This window comes from Manis javanica, chromosome 1 (genome assembly GCF_040802235.1).
Source record: "Manis javanica isolate MJ-LG chromosome 1, MJ_LKY, whole genome shotgun sequence".
NCBI classification, from domain to species: Eukaryota; Metazoa; Chordata; class Mammalia; order Pholidota; family Manidae; genus Manis; species Manis javanica.
The window spans coordinates 26,465,449-26,479,889 of NC_133156.1; the positions used below are offsets into that span (position 1 = coordinate 26,465,449).

The 14,441-nt window shown below is 42.4% G+C and overlaps 1 pseudogene; it reads left to right on the top strand.

The window, feature by feature from the left end:
- Nucleotides 1-636: 636 nt before the first annotated feature.
- Nucleotides 637-7,129, top strand: LOC140843352 (cytochrome c oxidase assembly factor 5 pseudogene; annotated as a pseudogene).
- The last annotated feature ends 7,312 nt before the right edge of the window (nt 7,130-14,441 follow it).

Below are 14,441 nucleotides of genomic sequence, written 5' to 3' on the forward strand. Positions count from 1 at the left end.
CTCTGGGAGCAGCTTTGCTCTCACCCAAGGCGGGAGCTGGAGACTTGGGATCTCCTCTTGCTGTTCTCTAAATGACCAAAGCACAAGATCAGCTTTTCTATTCCCGGGACACGTGTTTTGTTGGTGTACTAATAACACAGGCACTGAAAATTCAGGTCAATGATTTGGAGGGAAACTGGAGAAACTGCCATCAGCCTTTGGGAACCCAATATTAGACTCTAAGTTTTTAAAACAAAAAAGGACCTCTTGCTTCTGAAATTCATGAGAAAACTTCCTTTAATGAGTGCCGGCAGCCAGGATCCCAGAAGTGCTACTGTGTTTTTATCTTGCACTGTTAGCTTTGGAAAGTGGCCGGAGGCCTCAAAGGCTCAGGTCTCCAGCCTCACAGGCAGCTATCAACTGACTGCTCAGAGGCACAAGCTCTGGATTCTCTAGAGGACCTGCGCAGACCTCTTCTGACAGAGCCCTGAGATACTACTAGAAGCGAAACATTGAGACAGCCCCCAGGAAGTGCAGGTCACAGACACAGACTAGGGACCATGTGGGAGAAGGGAAGTGGTGGTAACAAAAACAACAGTGGTAGTAAGTGGGCACTTTCTCTGTGCTAGGCTACATGATAAGTGCTCTTCACGCATGATGACACAAAATCCCAATGAGGTAAGCAGCATTATAATCACCATTTATAGGTAGGGGAAGTGAGGTTCAGAGATGTTAATTAACTTTCCCAAGGTCACACATTAGTAAGTAGGGAAGCCAGAATTTGAACCCCAGAGCCCACAGTCTTGGTCATGTGACCACTGCCTATCTGTATATTAAATGAATAAAGACTTATCTGTTGAATATAACCTTTGCTCCCAGGAGCATTCCTTAGCCAGCTACACTGCGCATCTCTGGAACATGAAGGTGTGAGTAAGAACAGACCAAGAAACCCAGTCCCTCCTAAGATGTTTGAATCTCCTCTGCACTATCCCTGCCAAGGGAACACCCAGTACCTGCCCTCAGACCTTAACCATCTCGTAAGACCACCCCATCACCTCGCAAGAACTTTGGCTCCAAAACAATCCTGTATTGAGCTGAAATATGTCTGCTTAAAATGTCTACCCCACTGGTTTTATTTCTGCCTCCTTGGATGGCACAGAAGAGATTCAACCCTTCTTCCACTTAACAATCCTCTAGGTACTTTGGAAACAATACTTCTGGTCCCTTCAGAGATACCATCCCCACAGAAAAGCATACTAAAGCATTTATTACTTGTTCACTGTCTTGCCAATGGGTTTCAACCCTGGACAAATTCACTATGGATTCAATGAGCCCAAAGAAATGACAGTGGAACATTCTTGGGGTGAAAGGGTTTATACCCAACTTTATTCCCACAGTGGCAGGTCAATCACTAGAATCCCATCCACTCAGAGCAAGTCCACATGCAGCAAGCTGGTCCCTGCCTCTGGGCCTCTCTGCCCCTGCAGCCATCTCAGTCTCTGTTCTCTGAGATGCCACCACTCCAGCCTCTGCTCTGCTCTCCTGCACCCTTGCAGCTCTACCACCATGTTGCCCACAGCACTGGGTGGAACTCTTTATATAGAGTCAGTAACAATGTATTGCCCACACGTGTGTAGTGAGCAAGCCGACCAGAGCCAGGTGAGAATCCTGTGCACAGAAGACTTCACTTTATCCACATTCACATGCTCAAATAAACATTGCCTGGATCCTCACCACAGATCAAACACTCTGCTATCTATGTGCTGAAGGGACTGTGGAGCTTAAATTCTTGGAGAGAAGATAAAAATATACACAAATGGTTATATTACAAGGTAGAAAACTATGTAACTGTAGGACTACCTGAAGGAGAGCTGTAGAAGTTCAGAGGAAAGATCTTTTCCAGCTGGGTCATATGTGAAGATGACACAGAGTAGCCGTTGTTCAAGCCTGATCTTAAAACATAAGAGGTGTTACTGACCATCTGCTGTTTCAAAGAACCGGGTAGTCAGAGGGTCTGGGGTGGTGTAATAATGAGAGCCCTGGACTTTGAATGGATCTGCCACACTGTAGCCGACCCTCTCTGTGCCTGATCCTCCTCATTTATAAAGTGGAACTAATAACACCTGCTCTATCCTCAAGTTGCCATTAGGGTTAGGTACAAGTGTCTTGAACTAAGATGATAATGAAAGTAAAATGCCCTGGGTGTGCAAGGAATTATTCCTCTTTGAAGATGGCCGGGACACTTCTACAGTTTGGTGGGAGCTGGAGGAATCAGAAGACACATGCTTTGGTGAGGGCCACACTGAGGGGCTTCTATTCCAGCACAAGCAGAGAGAGAAGGTAAAAAACACTGAAATGTCAGGGTGAAGCAACATGGCCTGAGCGTGAGCTGAAGCAACCAAATCAGAGCTGCAGCTCCCCGGCCCCATCTCATTACAGAATAATCCTATAAGGCACGATCAAAAGAAGGATCAACAGCTCAAACATATTCTCAGCCACCTAACTTGAGAGGAAAAGGCCTACTGAGAGATTAAGACACTCGGGACATGTCTGAGAGATTTTCCTGCAGTTAGAGCTTCACTAATTGCTATTCAGCATCAGCAGCCACCCCACCTGGCTCGTGATCACTCCACCTGAGAAAGGGGAGCCTGCCCTCCTGCAGAGTGAAGGGCCCACAGCACAGCACTGAGGGAGGGGGGTGGTGAGCTTCTGTAAGGTCAAGTGAGGCACCTTCTGCCTGTGATTTAGGTTTTATGCCCACATAATCAATCAACCATCAAGAAGCATTTATTGAGCACTATATGAATCAGGGCTCTTTTAGGTGTAAAGGGAAGAGAAATACCACTGAAACTGGGTTAAAGACAAAATAAATTAATTGGTCAATTTATCCTCCTCTTTGTTGGGTTTTGGTGGGGGGAGGGGACAGTGAGCTCTCTTCCTTCCTCAAAGCACTAAATCTAATTAACTGTGACTGAGTAAACTTGGGTCATGTATTTATTCCCGAGCCAGTTCCTATTCAGGTATGGGATTATATTGATTAGGCAGTCCTGTGTCAGGCCCTCCTACCCCGGGATCTTGGGCCAACCGCAGCCAAGCCACCTGGACTGACAGTGGGTGAGGCAAAGCCTGTTCTTCGTGGAAAATCTGGGTGCTATTATCAGAAGAATGACAAATGGGTGTTGGTTGGGCAAACACAACAGATGTGTCTATTCTCAAAACTCTTCTGGTAGAAACCCAAAAAAGAAATCCACAATAACACCCTACTTTTTCATCAAGCAAACTATTCTTTAGTTGATAGGAAGTTGCCACATGTAAAATTAATAGTAAACTGTGGATAAAATGAGAGTTCCTGTGGCCAGGATTCTCACCTGGCCCTGGTTGACAAGCTCACTGCACACCTGTGGGCAATACATGGCTGTTGACTCTATAAAAAGAGCTCCGCCCAGTGCTCCGCGTGCAACACGATGGCAGGGCTGCGAGGCTGCAGAGCAGAGGCTGGAGTGGTGGCAGCACCAAGGACAGAGGCCCAGAGGACGGCTGTGCAGGACAACTGTGCAGAGAGGCCCCGGGGATGGCTGTGCGGACAGAGAGGCCCAGAAGAAGAGACCGGCTTGCTGCATGCAGACTCACTCTGAGTGAATGGGATTCTAGTGACTGACCTGCCACCTGGAAATAAAGTTGGGTATAACCCTTTCACCCCAAGAACATTTTGCTGTCATTTTCTTTGGTCACACTGAATCCATAGCGAACTTGCCTGGGGCTGAAACCCATTGGCAAGACATAAACTTAGCTGGTTATTATAAATAACCTAAAGTACACTAGAGATCAAAAATGATATGGGTTAAAAGTACAGGTTGTGGCTAAATCCCAGTACAACCAGTTAGTCACCTGCTAAAACTGAATGACATGCTTTAATCTCCCTGTGCCTTAAATATTACTCCTCTGGAACATGAGGACAAGAAGAGACTCTCTTATTTCTATAGGGTTACTGTGACAATTTAATGAGAGAGTTATCAGAAACATGAGTCACAGTGCATGTCTCATAGTAAATAAATTCTGTAGGATTTCATTCATTCATTTAAATCTTACTATATGCAAGAATTACTATAGGCACTAGCAATACAGTGGAGAAGAAAGTTCCTATTATTGTGTTGCTTATATTCTAAAATGAAAAAGTAAATACATAAATGAACAAAACAAATTTAGATAAGGATAATTGTCATGAAGAAAAATTTAAAAAATGAATGATAGTAATGGGGAAGAGGTACTTAAAGGAGAATGGTCAGGAAAGGCTTTATAGAGGAGTAGCATTTAACTATGAATAACAAGAACTTACTGTATGACAATCTGGACTCAAAGGCAAATGAAATCTGTAGCTTGATGAGATAAGGAGACAGTGGCATGAGGAGAGGTCAGGGCTGATCAAAGAAGCCTGTGATGAGGAATTGTATTTCATTCTAAGTGCAAAAGAAATTCAACGCAAAAATTTAATTTTTAAAGATGACTCTGGATACTGTGTAAAAAGTGGACTATGGGTTGGGCAGAAAGATAGAAGTTGGGGCAACAGAACAGAAGTGCCTGGTGGAAAAAGAGAAGTAGAAAAGTAGCCGCTGAGCCCTGCAGAAAGGCCAAATGGCAGGCAGATGAGGGTGGCCGTGAGCACACCGCAGAGTACTGGTGGGGACGCCGGGGCTCGCACAGCCTCCCAGCCGCAAAGAAGTGATCTGTATCTGACAAACCCTTCTTCTGAGAACAACTATAAAAAATGGATCAAAAGTCAACTGAGGTGTTTGAAGGAAACAAGGAGCAACCAGGGCAGCTGTGTATGACTTGAAGGGCCAGAGGAAAGGAACACATATTGAGATAGGTCCTAAATTGGTGTTTTCTCCACTCAGGGCATTTCTGCATTTCTGATTCTCATTGCAGAACAAAAAGGCAAAATCGAAAACAGTGGCCTAGCAGTTTCACTGGGCTGGAAGGACAAAAAACTTAGTCACAGGCAGCCAGAAATTGAGAAGCCAAGACCCTTGAGAAAAAAGAACACCAGGGAAGAGATCCCCAAGCTCTGCATGCAGTTTCTCACCAATGCATTTGCCAAATTCTGAGATGCATATGTATGTGGTGAGAGTCTGAGGATCCAAGCAAATATTGCTAGTTATCCCCAGAAGCTGGAGCTAATTTCTCTCTCTTTGAGTGAGAGCTGGACTTAATGACTCACTTCTAAAGAACAGAGTCTGGGAATGGAAAAGCAGTAACTCTACAGTGGAGAAACCTGTCAAACACTACCTTACCCAAATGATCAAGGTCACCATCAACAGTGATAAATCAGGGTGATATGCCTGTACCGCTGATATCATGTGACAAGAAGGACACTTCATTGCTGTGATATTCTTCCAAAAACTCATAGCCTCAGTCTAATCATGAAAAAAAAAACAGACTCAAACTGAGTGACATTCTACAAAATGCCTGACCAGCACTTGTCAAAGTTATTAAGGTCATAAAAAAAAAGGAAAGACTGAGAATCTGTCACAGTTCAGAGGAAACTAAAGAAACCTGATGACTAAATGTAGTGTGGTATCCGGGACTGGATCTTGGAACAGCATAAGGGCAATAAAGAAAAAACTGGAGAAATCCAAATCAAGTCTGTAGTTAATAGGAATGTACCAATATTCCTGCCTTAGTTTTGACAAATGTACTGCATTATGTCAGATATTCATACTAGAGAAAACTGGGTGAAAGGTACATGGGAGCTTTTCCATAAATCTCAATATAAAACAAAATGAATGATAGTGATGGGGGGTTACTTCAAGCAGGATGGTCAAGTCTTTATTACAAAATAAAATTGAAAGATCGTTTTTGAAAAAGCAGCTGCCAAGAGGTAAAAAGGCTAAATAATGACTCTGGCAGTCCCCTAGAACTGGGGAAACAAAAATTCAACAGGGCCACCAAAGAGAAGTCCTGGCTTTCAGCCGAGGCCCTGATGGGCTGTCCCCAAGGGGGATGGAAAGTTAGAAATAGACACCCCTCATATGGTGAGGGTGGTAGCTAGACTTTTGGTGGAGATCACTTTGTAGTGCATATAATGTCAAATCATAATGTAGTACACCTGAAACTTATATAATTTTATATACCAATTTTTCCTTTAAAAAAAATAAAAGAAAAAAGCTGTCACCCCTCACAAAGTCTGAAACACAGCTTGAAGTCATCTTAATACATGGTCAGATCAAGGTGATCTGTCCATATTCCGACAGCCAAAAGGAAATTTAATCCTGATTCAGAGCCACTATAATTTTTCATATACCATTTAAGGTATTCACTGCAAAAATACCAGGGATAACAATAAACAGGTACAAATGACCAAAATCCAATTTTAAAATATCAGGCAATGGAAACATACCAGTAGATAACCCAGATAATAGAATTATCAGACAGGAACTTTAAAGTAATTATGACTATTATGTTCCAGAAAATAGATAAAAAGAGAATTTCTCCAGAGAACTGGAATCTATTTTTAAAAAAGAAAAAAGAAGTGAAAATGCCAGCCTAAAAATCAAAACCAATGAAAGTAATTCTAAATATAATTGTAAAACCAGATTAAACACCGCAGAAGAAAAGATTAGTGAAAGGAGTAGAAAAGATCCAGATTGATGCAGAGAAAGGGAAAAAAATAGACAATGCAGAAATGGGTATAAGTAACACATGGAACATCATGAAAAGGTCTTCACATGTGTAACTCGGATTCTAGATGGAGAGGAGTGAAGAAGCAATAGTTAAAGAAATACTTTTGATGAAATGCATCCAGACAAATTCAGAAGATCTCTATGAGCCCCAAGAAGGATATTCATAAATAAAACCAAACCTTGGCAGCCTTTGAGGACTGAGGCAGGTGGAGGCCACAGTGGGTGCGAGGGAGGCTCAGTGCCCGTATTACCAGGACAAGCCAGAGTACAGCGTGGGTGCAGGCAAGGGCATGAAAAAGAACCCTGGCTCATGTCTCCTTCAGTTGGATTGTGTGCTCCAGGAAGGAAAATCCCCCTGTCAGTGTCTGAAGGAAGGACACTGCAAAGCTTCAAAATATTAATTTTTTGAACATCAAATACTATGGTTGGATGCCAGATCATCAAGATTCAAAGGAAGAAAAGGATATTGATAGCACCATGTTGAAACCAAGCTGAAAACAACAAAGGGATTTTCTCTGGTTATTAAAACAGAGAAGCCAAAATAGAAAACTACATCTATTTGGTTGGACCCTTCATGGAACACTGAAGAAAATGGATGAGTTCTGTTTTTTAATATGTATAAAGTAAATTATTCTCTTACTTTAAGTTATTTTTAGAAGAACTTAATTGAACACGTGTGGGCTAGGAGCATAATAAATGTATTTTTAAGAATTGTTCTAAAACACAAAGACCAGAAAGATAGTTGTTTTCAAACTTGACTATTTAAACAACAGAAATGACACAATTTGTATATCCTTTCGAATAGTATGAAGGCTACTGATGGGACTGATAAAATTGATAACATGGAACCTGGTGAGAAAATGGCTATCAGGAAAGCTTAGCATAAAACTTTCATTTATTCAATCTGTTAGTTCTAAAATAAATTGTGTTTGATTCCTTGGGGAGTGGGGAAACCTACGTGCATCATATGCAACTAATAAGAACCCAAGTCAGACAGCAGCAGACTCACAGAACCCAGGAAGGGACTAACAGTTACCAAAGGGAAAGGGACTGGGGAGGATGGGTGGGAAGGAAGGGATAAGGGGGTAAAAGGGGCATTACGATTAGCACACATAATGTGGGGGGGGACGTTGGAAAGCCAGTACAACACAGAGAAGACAAGTAGTGATTCTATAGCATCTTACTACACTGACGGACAGTGACTGTAATGGAGTATGTAGTGGGGACTTTATAATGGGGGGAATCTAGTAACCATAATGTTGCTTATGTAATTGTACATTAATGATACAAAAAAAAAAAGAAAAAAAAAGAACCCAAGTCAGTAAAACATTAAAAACTACCAGGAAAAAAAGAATGCATTACCTTTAAAGGATAAAAATAAGACTTGTAGCAGACTTTTCAAAGCTGCACTATAAGTAGGGAAAGAATAGAATGGCAAACAGTGTATTTCCAAACACTGCTAAGAATCAAGACTAGAGCAGAGTGGATACCAGAAAATATTTTGAACTGTATTATATTGAAAATATAACTTAACTTGTAGGATGCATCTAAATTAAAGTTCAGGAGAAAATACAAAGCCTTAAATATGTATATTAGAGTGTGAGAAATTGTAAAAAAAAACAATTATCTAAGCATCCATTTCAAGAAACCAGAAAAAAAGACAAACTCAACAAAACCAAAAAAATGCATAAGGTGAGAGCCAAGAAAGAAAAGATATTTATAATATAGAAAAAAATTTAAATCTGGTTATATATGAAGTAACTAATCCCTAGTAAGAATAATCAAGAAAAAAAAGCACAAATCCCCAACATGAAAATAAAAAGACATAACTATAGATTCTATAAACTAACAAGATAAGAGAATTATAGTAATTTATGCAAATAAATGTGAAAATGTATACAGAATGGACAAATGTCTAGAAAAATAAACTTACTAAAACCAACACAAAAAGAAATATATAATCTTAATAGTTCTATATCTATTGAATTAACTTGAGTCTGTAAATGAAAACCTACCTATAAGAAACCTCCAGACCCAGACAGCTTCACCAGTCAACACTTCCAGACATTTAAAAAAGAAACAACACCAATCTTACACAGATGTTTCTAAAGAACAGAAAAAACATCTCCAACTTGATGAAGCCACCACGTCTTTATACCAAAACCTGAAAAAGACATTTTTGAAAAGGAAAGTTATAAGTCAGTCCCTCTCATGAACAAAAATAATTTCATTTAGTCAAACATAAGCAAATTCAAAGCAATAGAAATTATAAAAGTAGATACTTTGGGTAGATAATGACTGGAAAGGGATACAAGGCTGGCTTCAGGGGATGGTAATGTTCTATATTGTGATACAGACAGCATCCATTTTGTAAATGATTTATTAAAATGTATGTGCTTTATAAAGTGTATTGCCATTTGAAATGGCCCTTAAATATGCAGTACATGAACCCCTTTTCATCACCTCCACCCTTCAAGCAACACTGGTCATGCTCTTACTGTTCTACCATTTGCCACAGTTCCCAGCACAGTGAAGGTCATGAATAAATATTTGTTAAAAACTGGATGAACAAATCTTGTTAGATATGTAAAATCTCAGCACAGTGTCAGACACTCAGCTGGTGTCCAAATTCATATATATACATTTTGTTGTTGTTAACAAATAAATGAACCACTGAGTGAAAACTGGGGTAAAAAGCATATCCTCTGCCAGACCTTCTCAAGGCCAAAGTCCTTGTGGAGGCTGCAGAAGGTGGGAGGCCTGAGAAGAGGAAGTGGCTAAATCAACATGAAATGAGAGTTAAGGGCAGACTGAGAAGCAAGTAGGAAAAATAGAGGAGAGAGAATTTGAGAGAAAGGTGGGAATGAAGTACAAGATAATGAAAAGTCTCACATGGATGTCAGGCTGCTAGAGCCCAGATACAAGCATAGACATGGCTGCAAAAGAAAATTGGGGAGTCTCTGGGCAGAAAGCCAGGGTCTGACCAGCCTTGATATGAGGCATTTCTTCCTCATTGATCCACCTCATCCTCTTCTACTTTAGGTCTGCAAACGAAGGGGGTGGGAGTCAGGACTTGAGAGACAGGCATCCTCAGTTCTCAATTCAGCTCTGTGGAGGTCCCTTAAGCCAGTCACCTCACTTTCCCAGTCCCTGGGTGACTAGTCAGTAACATGCGAGGAAGGTCTCCGTTTTTTATGCATCCACTCACTCCATATGACTAAAAATTCTCCTAATGCTTCTGACACTTCCAAAGAGGTTCTGAGGTCTCATCTTTAACGCAGAAAGAACAGACTATTGCTTTGCAATTAGAGGGGAAAAACAAAACACGTAGCCAGCACATTCTCTACGTCGGGTCAGGAAAGGCTGGCAGTAAGCCTCCAGGTCCTTGGAGGAGAGGCTCTTCCATGGTCTCATTTTCAGACTCATATTCATCATAATACTTCAGCACAATTAGGCAGGCTGCTCAGCTGCTCCAATATCCATCTCTCTTTACAAAGTATCAATGAAGCTTGTCAAAGCAGTGTTGAAGCATCCAGCACTCTCCTCTGTGGATGGCATTATGGTCAGAGGCTTGGCATTGTGTTAATTACATCCGCTGGTTCAGGATAACATAACCTCACCTGATGAACACTATTCCTTCCTTTTCTTTTCCACTCATCAAGCCCTCCACCTAAGTTATCTTGTTCTTTCATTTTTTCATTCATTCATCCTTGTAGGAAATATTTACTGAGCACCTCCAGTGTGTCAGGAACTGGGCCAGGTGCTAGCTATTTATCAGTAACAGGCCAGGTAAAGTTCCTTCCTTGTAGATTTCCTTGACTTTCTCTGAGTGCCCTTCATTTTAGTCAGAGCAGAAAATAGTGCAAAGACCCTTTAGCTATAATTAGGGTACCTGTATTCTTGTACCAATTCTACTACTAGTCTAAGGAATAGGTCACTTAATCTCTCTGGGTATAATTTTCCTCTTCTGTAAATCATGGTTGAACAAGGGCAGTCTCCAAGAATCTTTTGAATGGATTTTTTTTCAGTAGGTCCTAACTAGTCTCCCTGCTTTCATATTGTCCCTCCCCACCTCCTTACACATTTTATGTAGCCAGCCTAACCTTGTTAAAATTTTAAGTCAGATCTTATTGCTCCTTTGCTCAAAATCCTCCAAGGGGTCTCACTCGGAATAAAACCCAGAATCCTTAGCATGGCCCGGAGGTAGTGATCTAGTTCCCAGCTGCTTCTCAAATCTGATCTTCTGGAACCCTCGCTTCACTCACTCCACCTAGGCATGCTGGCCCACTTGCTGTTTCTTGCATACTCTAAGCATACTCGCCTCTCAGGGCCTTTACATGTGCTTGTCTGCCCCTGGAAAGCTCCCCCTCCCCTCCTGAGGTTCACGTGGCACACTCCCTCACTCCCTTCAGTCACTCGTCCAAACATCTCCTTTTCAGAGGCATTCCCTCATCTGGTCACCCTATGAAACAGCTCCTCTGTGTCACTCTCTGCCCTTATCCTACTTTTTTCTTTTTAATCCATACAATTGCCTAATGCATCATAGTTTACTTCTCTTCTGCCTTTTTCCACTAGAAGACACGTTCCATTAGAACAGGGATCTTTACGTGTTTTGTTCCCTGCTATATCCCCAGTGCCTAAAACAGTGTGGGACACACACTAAATTCTCAATAAATGTTTGTTGAATTAATGAAAGAATAAATCTCCCTAGTAACAAAATAAGTCTCAGCGTGTGTCAAAATTCATTCATATTTGGAAGGATTCAAATGTGCCTACTGGGAGCTATTAAGAACCAGTTAAGTATTGGAATTGGGCTACACAGAATACTCAGCAAAGAAGTGGACCATCAGCTGAAGCCAATCCATTCCATTCCATTAAGATTTTCTGTTTCATAGCATGGTAGTCACAACAAGATTCTACCTGAAAGCCATCCCTTCTATGCAGCTTCTTGTGGTGAGAAGAATGGGCATTCCTGTCCTCATTTGACTTAGGCCAGAGAGGTTTAGTCATTTATACAACATCATCCAGCCTTTTTGAGGCAGAGATATAAGAACGGAAATCCCTGACATCCCAAGGCTAAGTTTCTTTATTTTCAATAGAGACCTACACAAAACAGCAAGATCTGGGTACACCATGATGAGGTATGGGGTAAGAAGTAAAGATTCACAACCATGAGAAACTTTACCCACCAATCCTCTCAAGTGATTGCATATTCCAGAGATTCAAGGTATTGTTTGGCTTACATACCGTCATACCCCCAATGCTTGGCACATGTTCAATTTATGTGTGCTGATTAAACAAAAGCAGTAAGCATCCTCAGAGTAAACAGAAGCCTACTAGAAAACAGGTGCCCCAGGTATTTATCAGTCTCATCTCCTGCACAGGCCATAGCCTTGGAATCATTCACACCCACAAACCACAACACCACACACACTCACACACACAAAGCAACCCTGGAAGGGGAAGAAAAAGTAACTTATACACACAGCATCCATACCTGCCTGCATAGGTGCTTCCTAGCCTGGTGATGAGCAAGGACAAAGTTGCCAGCTCACAACTTATTTCAGTAGCCCATGCGCAGTTACAGTGATACAAGGGGTGCACTCACTACATATATTCCTATGTGGACAGAGACGCATTACACACACAAATGTCCAAATACATTCACACACTGCAAATTCACTTCAGAATTAAGCAGGATACAAATCACAAATCAATTTATATACACGTTTGTCTTGCCCAAGCATACTCACAAATGTACACACACATATGTATACAAACACATTCACAAACATAATATTTACCTCAAGGTATGATTGTGGGAAGTAAATGAGATTGCATGAAGTGCACAATTGTGCCTGGTACATAGAATGCATACTAACAAAGGTTAGTGATCTAGACAGATAGATAATACAAATTTTTATCAGACTCATGTGAATACCCCCTTCAAAGTAAAATTTCATTTTCAGCCTCTGCTGAGAACTCATGGAAATTCTAGGCAGCCCATCACTGTTCTGTGTATGGGAGCCAATAAAAGAGGGGGTAAATGCAGAGTGTGTGTAGCAGTGGGTGGAGGAAGAATCCCTGCTGGTAGGAGGCTGGTGAACAAACCTGTCCAGACTTCTTTGCTGGGGAGAAGGCCTGGGCTTGGAGAGAGCTGAGCTGTTGAGAACTACTCTAGGGAGAACCAGCCTCCAAAAATTAAAAATAAGGAGTTCCTAAAGCTATTGAGTAAGATGGGAAGAGGGTGGGGGGTTGGGGGGGTTGGGGGTATGCGGCGGGGAGTTGGCCCCTCCCAGTAGGCCAGGAGGGAGGGACTCCAGAGGCCCGTTCAAATCAGCCAGAAAATCCTGCACAGGCTATTAATCCACTGAAGTCCCGTAGCTTGGAGAAAATCTGATTAACCACCTCCCCATCCGGGCTCTAGAGTGAAATGTATAGCTGGTTTTCTGAAACTCAAATAAGATGGGAAAACAGTGAACCAGGAGGAATTAAAAACAGGAAGTGGAAGTGGTAAATGCTGGATACCTGTATGTGCAGCTTAGCTCTAGTTATTTTGGAGCAAGCCACAGATCTCTGAGGCTGTTTCCCCAGCTTGTAAAATGTAAATAAAACTGTCTCCTGTCCAATTGGAAGAAGACATATCTTCCTTATCTCCCAAAAGAGTGCCAACAGTGAGGCCAGGACTGCTCCCTCTTGACCCTGGAAACTGCTCACGGAATATGGCCTGTATTTTCGTGCTGCAGTGGCCCGCCGGGGAGGGAGGTCGTCTTTTATGAACCAGACTTCTCTTTGAAAGCTCTCCTTCCATTGCCAAATATTGCAACTTCAGAGCTCTAAAGAAACTCACGGACCTGGTTTAATCCTTCCCTTTTAAGATGATAAACTGAGTCCAGATGCTTGTCTGAACTGGGAACCATGGTGTTTGTTTTACTCACACACAACTACATTCTTTAAAAAAAGAATCAAGGCAATATTTTGAGAGACCTGGAGAGATTATCTCCATAACCTCCCCACCCCACCACCCGTTGCAAAAGAGAGGGGGGACGCGGCTCTCTTCCAGCACTCTAAGCGTTAAAAGCAACCCGGAGTCTAACACGCGATTGGCCGAACTCTGGGAAAAGATGTGGTTTTCTCAGCCGCGGGCCAATGAGCACCTCGAGTGGGAGGGTTTGAAGATACTAAGGAGTTTTTCCCCCCTTTTTTTCTCTCCACCCCCTCCCATCGGCAATCGCCCGTTCCCTCTCCCCATCCCCCAAGCCGCCAGTTTGTTAAATTAATGCAGTAAGAAAGTCTGAAAATCTGAAGGAGTCCTGGCTAAAAGAAGATGGGAGAGCCCAGGAAACCGAGATGCAGCTGAAGCCTTGGGCTCCTAAGCCCTGCGAGGTCGCCATGGAGCCCGACAGCCCCTGAAACTTGCCCTGAGCTCTCTCCAGCCTGCAGCCACGAGCAATGGGACACCTTTTCTGCAGCGATCATAACTTATCCGGCGGGGACCAGAGAACAGGGATCGCAAGGCGACAGCAGACCGGCACGCAGGCAGGGCAACAAGATTCCGGGACTCAGTCGCGATGCGCCAGCCTGGCATATTCTTCGGAATTTAACTGAGGGAAGCACTATCCATCGCTTCCCCTGGCCCCCAACCCTCTCAGGCCAGCCCAGGGCATAAAGCCCTACTCTCTCTACCCAAGATGCTCGCCCAATCCTACAGTCCGAGGCCAGCGCTCTGATCTTCACAGAATTTTTTTTTTTCTTGAATGGAGCTCGCCGTTTAAAAAAAAA